Raw genomic sequence first — 12,598 nt, forward strand, 5'->3', positions numbered from 1 at the left:
TGGTTGACCGCATCAAAAGCAGCAGACAGATCCAGCAAGAAGAGTTCATTTGGGAAAACAGACAAATTCGTGTTTTTTCATTATGCATTCCAATTAATCTCAATCAAACTGCAGTTGGGTTATTTTGATTAGGTTAAAAAACAACAAAAAAAATAGCTAACTAACAATAAAACACAAAAACAACATAAAAAAACATGATTTTTGAAAATTAAAAAATGCAAATAATATATATATATATAAAGAAAGAACGAATTTAGACACTAATTGAATTTTTTTTTTAAATGTCTGCTATTTTCCATTTAGAATTTTTTAGGTAGAACTATAAAACCAGTGTACCCCTGTTGAGAATAAGAGTCTAAACCCCAAAGAGCGACAAATCACAGTTAGAAGAAATTGAGAAGGAACAAGAGATTGCACTCAACCATTTTTATTCACGGTTTGAAATGCAGAATGACACACCTGCACAAAAACTGCCCACACCTCCCAACAACCGGGCGCTCTGTCTGTCTCCAGCCGACGTAAGGAAGACCCTATCTAGGATTAACCCACGCAAGATTGCGAGTCCTGACAACATACCAGTGGCGGCTGCTGGTCTTTCAAAGAGGGCAAGCTCATTTTCAGCCTACATCATACAAATTGTCCATTTATTTATGCGTAAATTCTGCCCTACATTCCTTTTCATGAAAACGCTCTGTGACGCTGTCGTACCAACTAGGCGTCTTTTCCAGTGACTTGACCAGTGTCCTCTCAATGGCCAGCAGAGCTAGGCTGCTTAAACGGTCTTGGCCCATTGTGTTACGGGTGTAGGACTTGAGCCGCTTTAAAAAGGAGAAGCTCCTTTTTACACCTGCAGATGTAGCTCCAATTGTTGCCACTAATGACAACAGTTTGTAAAGAACACTGTCCAGCTCCATGTCTTTAACCCCCTGGGGTCTGAGGGTGTTTTGGGGGCCTGGAGATTTTTTGACATGCCCTGACATTTGTGCTGTTTTCAGTTGCTTATAAATATATAAATGGCTAAAGTCTAATAACACTGTAAACAGCACAAACTGGGCAACAATAATATGTTAGCAGCATTTATGTACTTGATTTTGTTTTCGAGAAAGCAACGTTTATGTGTGTTTAGTGAAAAACTAAATTTTCTTAAAGTCACTAAAATATGGCCATAAAACACATACAGAACATTTGTTCACAAGACTTCTGAGAACTGGATCTTGTAGCCTAGCATTTTTGCTTCAAAATACGTGAAAATCATCTTGTTTATTTGCTCACAGAAAACAATATATTGATTTAAATTTCCTAAGACACTTTTTGAGTAAAAAGGGTCTATGCGAGAAGGCGTCAACCTTCACATTCACACCTGAGAAGACAGGCCTGCACAATGAGCTTCATAATGAGCCATTTAGTCAAGTATGTGACTGAGAGGAAGAGTTACAAGAAAGAATATGAGGACAAAATAATATATATATTTTTTTTGTAGTTTATTAAGAATATATTTAGCTATCACACAAAATAACTTGAGATTCACTTGTGAGTGCAGTTAAACATTTTATTAGGAACAATCAAAACTGTCTTTCAAAGCTGACTTTTTAGCATCATTACTCCAGTCACATGATGCTTCAGAAATCATTCTATTCTGATTTGCTGCTAAAAAAATATTATTATTCTTATTATTATTGTTGTTGAAAAGAGCTAAGAAGATTTTTTTTTTTTAATGAATAGAAAGTCCAGAAGAACAGCATCAAAACTCGTGGAGTATTTTAGTTAGTTTCGTGTCAAAGAAAAAACGACACAGCCCGCACCGGTGGGTTAAGGAACACCAAGTAATCACACAGCTTTCTCCTGTTATGATGAAAACTGGCAATTTCGCCAAGCAAATACCAAGAAATAGGTTGCAGCAGTTTGTCTTTCGACTACACTTGCAAAAATCTGCTATGGGACTGAGCTCGAATAGCTTCAATGACTTCATATAGGACAAAATCGCTGTCAATCAAAAGGAGATGCAGTCTTTCGACAGACCCTCCAATCATCACGCAGAAGCCCAGAGTCCACCCCCGCCCACTGCTCCATTCACCCCCAGAGACGCTAAGCGTCCGGAGGCGGGACATAATCGCAGCATTTATCCAATGACCGTCTAGTTTTGAAGCACTGAAAAAAACTGTTCAAAGCAGCCCCATTGAAGTCAATGGACGCTGGGTTTCAACAGGGAAATACACTGATGCTACGGGAATATATGAGAAGGAAATCAAGTCACCTGCTATATGTAGCTGATTCTGAACGAACTCGTCTCTGAGATGAACGTGTTCTAACGCATTTTTAATCAATAAAATGTTAACACAATAGTATATATTTGACCATGAATTTTTTGACATTATAGGGGAAGCCGAGCTTCCCTTGCAGTCTTAAAAAAAATCCCCACTGCAACATACCTAGCCGTGTTCTGACAGACTGTGCTGCACAGCTGACAGATGTGCTTACAGATATCTTCAACACCTCGCTGAGCCAGGCAGTCATCCCCACATGTCTCAAATCCACAACAATCATACCGGTACCAAAGAAATCACCTGTGTCCTGTCTGCCGTGCTTTGAGAGGTTAGTCATGCACAACATCAAAACCAGCCTCCCCAACACACTCGACCCGCTCCAGTTTGCATACCGTCCAAACCGCTCTACGGACGATGCAATTTCCTCCACCCTCCACCTGGCTCTTACCCACCTAGAAAATAAAGACTCCTATGTTGAATTTGAATGTTGAACGCTGTTCATTGACGTCAGCTCGACATTCAACACAATAATCCCACAACAGCTCATAAATAAACTAAACCTGCTGGGCCTTTGTAATTGGATCCTGGACTTTCTAACCGGAAGACCTCAGTAAGTCCGTGTCGGCCACAACACCTCGAGCACTACCACACTGAGAACAGGTGCCCCACAAGGCTGTGTGCTCAGCCCGCTGCTCTTCACATTGCTGACCCACGACTGCACTGCCAAGTTCAGCTCCAACCACATCATCAAGTTTGCTGATGACACAACAGTGGTAGGTCTCATCAGCAACAACGATGAAACGCACTACAGAGAGGAGGTGGCACAGCTGGCTGAATGGTGTGGCACCAACAATCTGTCCCTCAATGTGGGGAAGACAAAGGAGGTTGTGATGGACTTCAGGACAAACCCCGTTGACCACCCCCCACTGACCATCGACAGCTCGACTGAGGAGAGAGTCAGCAGCACTAAATTCCTGGGGGTACACATCACAGAGGATCTCACCTGGACCACCAACACCATGTCACTCTCCAAAAAGGCACAACAGCGCCTACACTTTCTCCGCTGGCTGAAAAGAGCAAGTCTCCCTCCACCCATCCTCACCACATTCTACAGAGGCACCATTGAGAGTGTGCTGACCAGCTGCATCATGTCTGGTACGGGAACTGCAGTGCTGCTGACCGCAAGACCCTCCAGCGGACAGTGAACACAGCTGCAAAGATCATCGGTGCCCCTCTCCCCTCCATCCTGGACATTTTCCTTACACGATGCTCCAGCAAAACCAACAGCATCGTGAAGGACTCCACCCATCCCTCCCACAGTCTCTTCCAGCTCCTACCATCAGGAAGACGGTACCGGAGCATCAGAGCCCGCTCCGCCAGACTGCTCAACAGCTTTTTCCCCCAGGCTGTGAGAGCCCTGAACTCAAATCACCCCACCCCCTCTGAAACCCCATGCAAACCCCTACCTCCTGAAACATGGACCACCCCCCACCCTAAACCTTACCACACCAAAGAAAAAACTGTATGGAACTTTTTTTGTGCAATTCGAAGTGTGCTACACACAGGTGAGTGGGCCTGTACAAACCACCTGTAGTAACACACTCTCCTCTTTGTGCACTAGACACTTTACACACACTGCTGCGTGTACACAATCCCACAAAAGACTCAGCAATATATGTGTTTACATGCTCGTGCACTACAAATCATCCTGCACTGTTCCCCAACCAGCTGCTTGACTCAAAATATCTCTCTTTGCGCATGTACAGTATTTATGTGAAGCATTCGTAAAGTTTGTATTTTTTATCTTTTTTTTTGTTGTTTGTATAGGGTAAATATTTATGTGAAGCATTCATATAGTTTGTATTTTTTATCTTTAATTTTTTTTTTTTTTTATAGGGTAAATATTTATATATAGTATAATTATAGGTAAAATATGTCAGTAGGTTAGCTGTGTATAGGTTTATAGTGTTTTTATTTACTTCTTTGTTGTATGTCTGTATTTATGTAGCACCGTGGTCCTGCGAGGCACGACATTTCGTTCCACTGTATGTCCCCACATGTAGCAGAATTACAATAAAGTTCAACTTGAACTTGACCTTGAGATGAAGACAGCAGACGTGGCAGGAGCCCCTGGTCTGTCATTTGAGTGTGTTGTCTGCAGATCGATGGCTGAGAACACGCACATTCATCAGTCTGTGTGAACTCTCAACCTCTCCTTCTCTCCTCTCCCCATCCCTTCCCTTCCCTTTTGTCCTTTTCGTCCTCCCTCTGTGAACCGCTTTGGCCAGGCCTCCAAACGACCTGCAAAAATGTGTTCGCAACGCTTTGAAAAAACACTGGCAGGACTCGTCCTGAGAGAGACTGCTGGCACTGAGTCTGACTGCAGCGTTCAGGAAAAGATGAAACTTAGGACTGGAGATTGACCTGACTCACGCTTCACATCCATCACCGTCCTGCCAAACCAAACCACACGGTACAAATGAACCCGTGATTAGAAATGAAAACACACAGAGGTGACCGATAACAGCGGATGATTAAGTTTCCGTTATCAATAATGTTGTTCAAACAGTCCGACAAACTTTTTTGTGACTATAACAGCAAGTTTGATCATTTCTGATCACGAGTCTAACAATATGCATTCATCTTATATCGCAACACTGTGGAATTCTTGATTCTGACTGGCTGACAGGCACTCCAATAATAAATTAATAATAAAATTAAAATCAATCATTTTAAAAGCTGCAAGTGAATATAGATATTTAAATATTTTATTTATTTTTTACAGTATATTTACACTGTATATTGTGCATGCACTTCAGTGTTATTTTTAGTATTACAAATTTTTTGTTTTTACATTATTTGAAATCTATATTTTGGATATTTGTGTGTGTGTGTGTGTGTGTGTGTGTGTGTGTGTGTGTGTGTGTGTATATATATATATATACACACACACACACACACACAGTGCCCTCCATAAGTATTGGAACAGTAAAGACAAAATTGCTCTGTTGGCTGTGGAGTCAAGACATTTGCAAATATGATTAAAAGTTGAATATGAGACAAAACTACAGAATGTCACATTTTATTATTAGCCGTTTCAACACATACATGTTTTACCAAATAAAAAGAACAGCACTTTTAGAGTTCATCTCATTGATGTGAGCATAAGTATTGGGACAGTTGAACATAAGGCAGATATAACAAGATTAAAAGCTATTATTTAGTTGAAGATCCCTTGCGCACAATCACAGCAGTGAGTCTGTGACCCATAGACATCACCAGACTCTTGGTCTTATCCTTTGAAATACTTTTCAAAGCCTTTAATGCAACCAATACCAATTGTTGCTTGTTTTGGGGAGTTTCTGCCTTTACTCTCCTCTTCAGCTGGTGAAATTCATGTTCAGTTCCTTGGCTGAACTGGCAGGGTGTTTGGGGTCATTGTCCTGATGCAATATGAAGCACTTCCCAATGAATCTGGTGGCATTTTCTTGAATATTGGTAGACAAGATGGTTTTGTACCCTTCCACATTCATTCTGCTACTGTCATCATACATTAAGTCATCAGTAAAGTTGAGAGGGCCTGTTCCAGAGACAGCCATGCATGCCCGTGCCATGACACCACCTCCACCATGCTTTACAGATGAGGCTGTATGCTTGGGATCATTTGCAGTTCCCTTTTTTTCTCTCCACATTATTGCTTTCCCAACACTTAGATAAAGGTTCATCTTTGTCTCATCGGTCCATAAACACAGTTCCAAAACTCTTCTGGCTCACCTTTGTGCTTTTTTGCAAACTCTAATCTTGCCTTTCTATTTTTGGTGCTGGTCAGAGGTTTGCATCTTGCTGTGTAGCATCTGTAATTCTGTGTCAAAGTCACCTGAGGACAGTAGATTGTCAGAGCATCACCCCAGCTTTCTGGAAGTTGTTGGTGATTTTACAGACACGTCTTTTAGGGTTCATTTTCACAGCTTTTATGATTTGTCTGTCATCAACTACTGTTGTTTTCTCAGCTGATCAGGTAGTTGTTGGTTGCTGGTGGTTTCCAAACTCCTGATTTCTCCATGCCCTTTGTTTTTGCTAGAGCTCTAATTGACTTTCTCTTTTCTTTTAGCATCCAAATTGCTTTCTTTTCTCTCAAAGTCTGCTCCCTCGTCTTCATCCTGGTTTGTGTGTGTCATCATCGAATGCAAGATTCAGAATACAGAAGTAATGGATATAACTGATACGACACATTCCCTGCTTTTAATATCTGAAGAATTAATGCAACAGGACACAGCTGATCACTTAGAAAGGCCTGTGAGGCAACTGTCCCAATACTTATGCTCATATCAGATAGAGGGAAGAAACTCTAAAAGTGTTGAACTTCTTAGCTGGTAAAACATCTATGTGTTGAATCACCCAATAATAAAACGTGACATTCTGTAGTTTTGTCTCATATTCATCTTTTAATCATATTTGTAAATATCTTGACTCCACAGCAAACAGAGCAATTTTGTCTTTACTGTTCCAATACTTTTGGAGGGCACATATATATATAAGTACTTTAAAGTATTCAAAATACAGTCTATGAAAACAAGTCTTAATATCTTATGCAGTGTTGCTTCTCAAGTTGCTTCTTGTTTTCATTTATCAAGTAATTTTTTTTTTTTGTGTATTAATGCCAGCTTAGGTTGCTTTAAAGGAACACTCCACTTTTTTTGGAAATAGGCTCATTTTCCAACTGCCCAAGAGATAAACAGTTGAGTTTTACCGTTTTTGAATCCATTCAGCCGATCTCCGGGTCTGGCGGTAGCACTTTTAGCTTAGCATAGCATAGATCATTAAATCTGATTAGACCATTAGCATCTCGCTCAAAAATGACAAAAGAGTTTCGCAGTGATATTACGCAGCGCCTGAAAGTAGTCTCCAGCTAGGTAACTAGTTATGATATAGCCAGGGACTGCTTTCAGGCGCTGTGTAATATCACTGCGCTTGCTGCACCCATGGTACGGCAGCAAAGTTCCTTGATTATTACGCCGGAATGAGAGTATAGTTCCTAGACTATCAGCCTAGAAAATCGCAACTTTTCATTTTCCGTCGGTCTTAGTGCACAATGTAACTACAGTAGAGTCAAGTTTTAAATAGGAAAATTATCAAAACTCTTTAGTCGTTTTTGATGACCCAATGCTAATGGTCTAATCTGATTCAATGATCTATGCTAAGCTAAGCTAAAAGAGGAACCGCTAGACCCGGAGATCGGCTGAATGGATTCTCTCTAGGGGAGTTGTAAAATGAGCCTATTTCCAAAAAAAGTGGAGTGTTCCTTTAAAGTACTGCCTTACCATTATGCATTCATACTTGGAGAAAAAAAAACTGAAAAATATCTTTGTTACCACATGCATGTCTGTTCATCTTGTGGGATAAAGTGAATAATTGATGTCAGCCTGTTTTGTTTTTTTGTATTACACAGCGGCACATGAAGTTGACGTCACAGTCTTATCCTGAGTACTTCACTGTAAGATGCATAAGAATGTAGCTGCTAAGAATATAAGCATAAATACACCCATAAGATGTTTAGCAGATGAAGACTTTGGAGGATGATGTCATGGCGAGTGCTTCTGCAGCTGTACTCAGGAAGAGAAAGAGTCATTTATCATCCAGTTTGGTTTTATGCACCAAATAAACAGTGGTTGATGTGAAGGGTGTGAGGCCTGTGCCCTATGACACCTCAGCTGGAGACATCTGGACCTCAAGAGTGTGTGTGTGCGTGTGCGCATGTGGCTCCTTCACATGTGCTTTACAGACATGCCGTCAATAACGTCACAGGAATCAATCAATCATGATACTGTATCCGCAGTAACTCATCCTAAGACGTTCAGTCATATTTCTGTTCAAGTTCAGGAGTTCTTACCAAAGAGACTTGCAAGATGTGCACATATCAGCCTTTACATGCACATCACCTCATATTAGTCAAAGCTCACTGAAAAGTACACTAAAAAGTGAAACAAGAACACACAGCAGCCCTTCTGAAACCTAAATCTAGCAAAGGCCACAAGGCTGGCAGTTCATTTCAAGCGTGTCATTTGGGATTGAGCCGTTGTGTTAGTAGTAATTTTCAAAGTGAATAAGTAAACTAGTATAAAAAGTATGCTTATCAATATAGTATAAAAAAGTATACATATGAAATACTACAAAATACTACAAAAATGGTAAACTCCACTGGGGTGATCAATACTCTAAGATCCTAGAACAACAAATTAACAAATTTGACCAATTAAGTTATTGAAACTAAAAGTGGTGAGACCACTTTTAAAAACATAAAAAAACAACTTAATTACAAAGTTTTTACTGGTGATGTACATGCAAGTAGGAGTGTGCGATATTGACAAATAATAAATAATAAATAAATATAGCTTTTTATGTCGATAATACATTATTCTGCTGAGTGTATTTTTGTGCTGTCACGAGTAAATAAATACAACACTAAAACTGCAAGTAGGTGGCAGTAAGCCCCTGTCTTAATGGGTGATTCATTGAATCGTTCATTCAAACGATTAAATAATTTAGAAACAATTCAATGATTCATTAACTGAAAAGATGAATTCAAAACGAGATTCATTTATGAACGAAACACCGCAGTGTTGCTCTGACATGCACAAATAATCTTCTCCAGCTTTGTTTAGAACTATTTTCGTTGGTGAAAAAACCGTTTAAAGGCCGTTCCACACTGAGCGCGATGCAAAAAAGCGAGGCGAATCGGTGCTTTCACACCGAGCGCGAAACGATTGTTCACCTTCTGCTAATTCACGCCTGCACGCTAGGTGGCGCCAAGCAACAATGCATTATTCCTCAGATATGTATCTCGTATATTGATTTAACATCATCATAATCATCCTCTATTGTTGTAAAAAAATACCATGAGCTGCATACAAAACACATACAGAAAATATATCATCATAATCATATGTCTATTTGTTTTAATATTTCATGTGTAGAAACATGTTTCACTCGTTTTTTTTATACAGAAGATCTAGAGCAGTGATCTCAAATTCAATTCCTGGAGGGCCACAGCTCTGCAGAGTTTAGCTCCAACCAGCTCCAAATCACACCTGCTCAGAAGTTTCTAGTAAACCTGAAGAGCTTGATTATCTGGATCAGGTGTGTTTAATTAGGGTTGGAGCTAAACTGTGCAGAGCTGTGGCCCTCCAGGAATTGAGTTTGAGACCACTGATCTAGAGAGTAAACGTGCTCTGACTCAAAACACTCCTTTTGGCCATTTGTGCAACAGCAGCTGCTCCGGGCACGTGATGTAATGCTCAAATCTTATTGGACGGCCCGTGTTTTTGCGTTGCGAAACTGAAAAGATTCGTCAGACTGGTTCGAAAAAAAAACATTTGCATTTTCGGTACGCAAATGTTCGCGGCCTATGTGGAAGTATCCGTAGGAATCTGTTGTTTTATTCCAGCGCGTCATTGCATCCCGAAATTCGTTTTGCTTTTTCGCGCTCAGTGTGGAAAGGCCTTAAAGGTGCTGTATGTAGGATTGACACCTAGCAGTTGAACTAGGTATTGCAGTCCAAATTCCAAATATTGGAGACATTTTTTTTCACCTGTCCCCTCCTCCTCAGACTTGAAGTACGTGCAGGTTGCCAGTTTAACGACACCAACAGAAACGAGCGCACATGACAATGAATGAAATCATATACGCTGTGTTTTCCGCCAACTGGCAACCCGGGATGCCGAAATACAATTGGGTAACTGGCAGTGAGCGGGTTTCACAAACCATATCAAACACAGACATTCCGGGCCGGAATGCACATTTTCAAAGGAGAATAACTGACTGTAGCATTGTTTTTCTGATAAACAAGTATGTTAACTTAGCATCTTTCTTAAATATCTGCAAACATATTATGGTATTTTTATGCTTTAGTAGAGTCAAAATCCTACATACAGCACCTTTAAAATGTGACTCACTCAATTTTAACTTCGTTTGTTAGACAGTTTTATCAAATAAATCACATTAGCAATCGCGCTCACATACGCGCTGATATTTGAGAAAACGACACTCTTGCTTGTGTGATATTACTTACTATATAATATAAATAATTTTTTTTTTTTGCTTTCATAAGTTGAATTACAGATGCATTTTAACTGCATTCCAATAGGCTTCATCACACGGTGAATGCTTTTGGACTTGACATACTTGATAATATCAGCTTGCACATCGTTAAAACAACAATTACAATATTATCGCAGACAATAGCCTAAATATCGCATATCCCATCGCAAGACTAGAGAACAGCTGACCGAGGTGCTGCCAAGATGCCCGATGTGTCTTCAGCTCACTACTCAATTACAAACTACTCTGACATGTCCAATGAGTTCCTGAGAATCATCTTCAATAACGTGTCCCTTCAGAAACACACACGTGAGTGCCGTGTTTTCTTTAGCCGAGGAACAAAGCGCAGCATTCAGAATTCAGCTCACGCTAAACGAGCCGAGATCAAATAAAATCCACGCAGAAACCCTTCAGAGAGCATTTGAGAAAACACACAGGAGAATCCGAGATGATAAAAATAACAGCGAAAAACACCTGAACTCCTGAGAAAGTCAAAGCTCAAAGTCAGCTCCTGGCCGAGTGGGGATTTATGTAGAGCTGCGCTCACAACCAAAACAACCTGAAGACCCGCTTAAGGGCTTTTTTTTGCGTGGCGAGGTTAAACAGACGGAGAACGCAGCTGTGTCACTGACAGAGAATGTCGATCCACCCAGCGAGAGGACTATCAGGTGTCCTCCAGCACATGTGGGAGCAATTTCAACTTCTCTCCTTCTCCCGCACTTCATACGCTTGTGGCAGAGAGATCAGTGAGCAGCAGGCCTCAGAAATTTTGTGCGACTTCATATTTTCCCCTCTGTGTAACCATCTAGCTCCTTTCATTGCTTTTTCAGTCGTGTATCACATCGGTCGTTGATGCTGCTGCTGCTTCTGCTGAACTCCGTCGAAGTGATTCAGCATGAGGTTTCCAAATAACTCCTTTCTGCTGGTCTGCTTAAGAAAAATGCTGCTAAATGCCAGCATAATTGGGTTGTTTGACATGTAACAGTAGTACAGCTATTTCTGCTGCTAAATAGCCCGTGTTTTTGAACCCTTAAGTCAACATGAAAACAAAACCGACCTTATTGACTATCTTTATACATGTTTCTGGTCTTATTGCGATTTATCAGTGCATGTTATTGATAAGAAAATACTTTTTTATTAATCCCTTACTGAAATGTAATGTCTTACTGATCACAACCCAGTTTATCCATTTCTGACGTGACAAAGCAGGATATTGACTGTTCTGTTCTTCACATACTAAAAAAAATAAAAAATAAAAAAATAAATAAATGATAAAAAAAATATAAAAAATGACTAAATATTTTATACTGAAATATAGAGTCTGTAATTAATTAATTTATTTTTTGGGGGGGTCAGCAAGGATGAATTGGTCAGAAGTGATATAAACAATGTTGCAATAGATTTCTATTTACTATAAATGCTGTTCTTTTGAACTTTTCATTACTGAAAAAAAGTCCACAAAAATATGAAGCAGCACAACTGGTTTTTTTTTTTGTTTTTGTTTTTTATTCAACATTGATAAACATAAAAAAAATGTTTCTTGAGCTCCAATCAGCATATTAAAATAGTTTGTGAAGGATCATCATGTGACACTAAACACTTAAGTAATGAGGCTTAAAAAATTTATTTTGTATCAAGGGAATAAATTGCATCTTAAAATATATTAAAATAGAAAACAGTTTTTAAATTATAATAATATTATTTGACAATATTTCTGTTTTTACTGTTTTTTGTTTTGTTTGTTTGTTTGTTTTTGGATGAAATAAATGCAGCTTTGGTGAGCAAAAAAGACTTCAAAAACAAAAACTAAAATAAAATAAAAAAACTTTGGAAACTTACTTGAGCAGAACATTTGTTTTCAGAGGTTGTATAACTAACAAAATAAACGAGTTTATGAGATTTAACTTGTTTTATGTATAAAGAGTTCAAGGTCGTAAGACAGATATCTTGTTTTATGGATGTTTTGACATTTTGGAAAATGACAAAAACATGAATCAATAGCTCATTAAAAAGCCATGTTTAGCAGTACACTGCTTTATACGACTTGCAAAACAGCAGACAAGTGTTGTTTTTGTATGTTTTGGAGCTTGATGGCATCCATCCTCATTCACTTTTATTGCATGAACATTTTGCCAAATGTCTCCTCTTGCGTTCCCCAGAAAATGTGATTATTGTTGGGACTGTAACATGAGCTTGTGCTTTGACAGGGTTAATTAGCAGAGCGGGATTTATTCACC

At 39.4% G+C, this 12,598-nt stretch overlaps 1 protein-coding gene across 1 annotated transcript in view; it reads right to left on the reverse strand.

Moving 5' to 3' along the window:
• Positions 1-12,598, reverse strand: part of LOC306849211 (coronin-7-like) — a 169,751-nt gene that overhangs the window by 110,610 nt on the left and 46,543 nt on the right. The window lies entirely within an intron of this gene.

This window comes from Barbus barbus (assembly GCF_936440315.1).
Source record: "Barbus barbus genome assembly, chromosome: 3".
NCBI classification, from domain to species: Eukaryota; Metazoa; Chordata; class Actinopteri; order Cypriniformes; family Cyprinidae; genus Barbus; species Barbus barbus.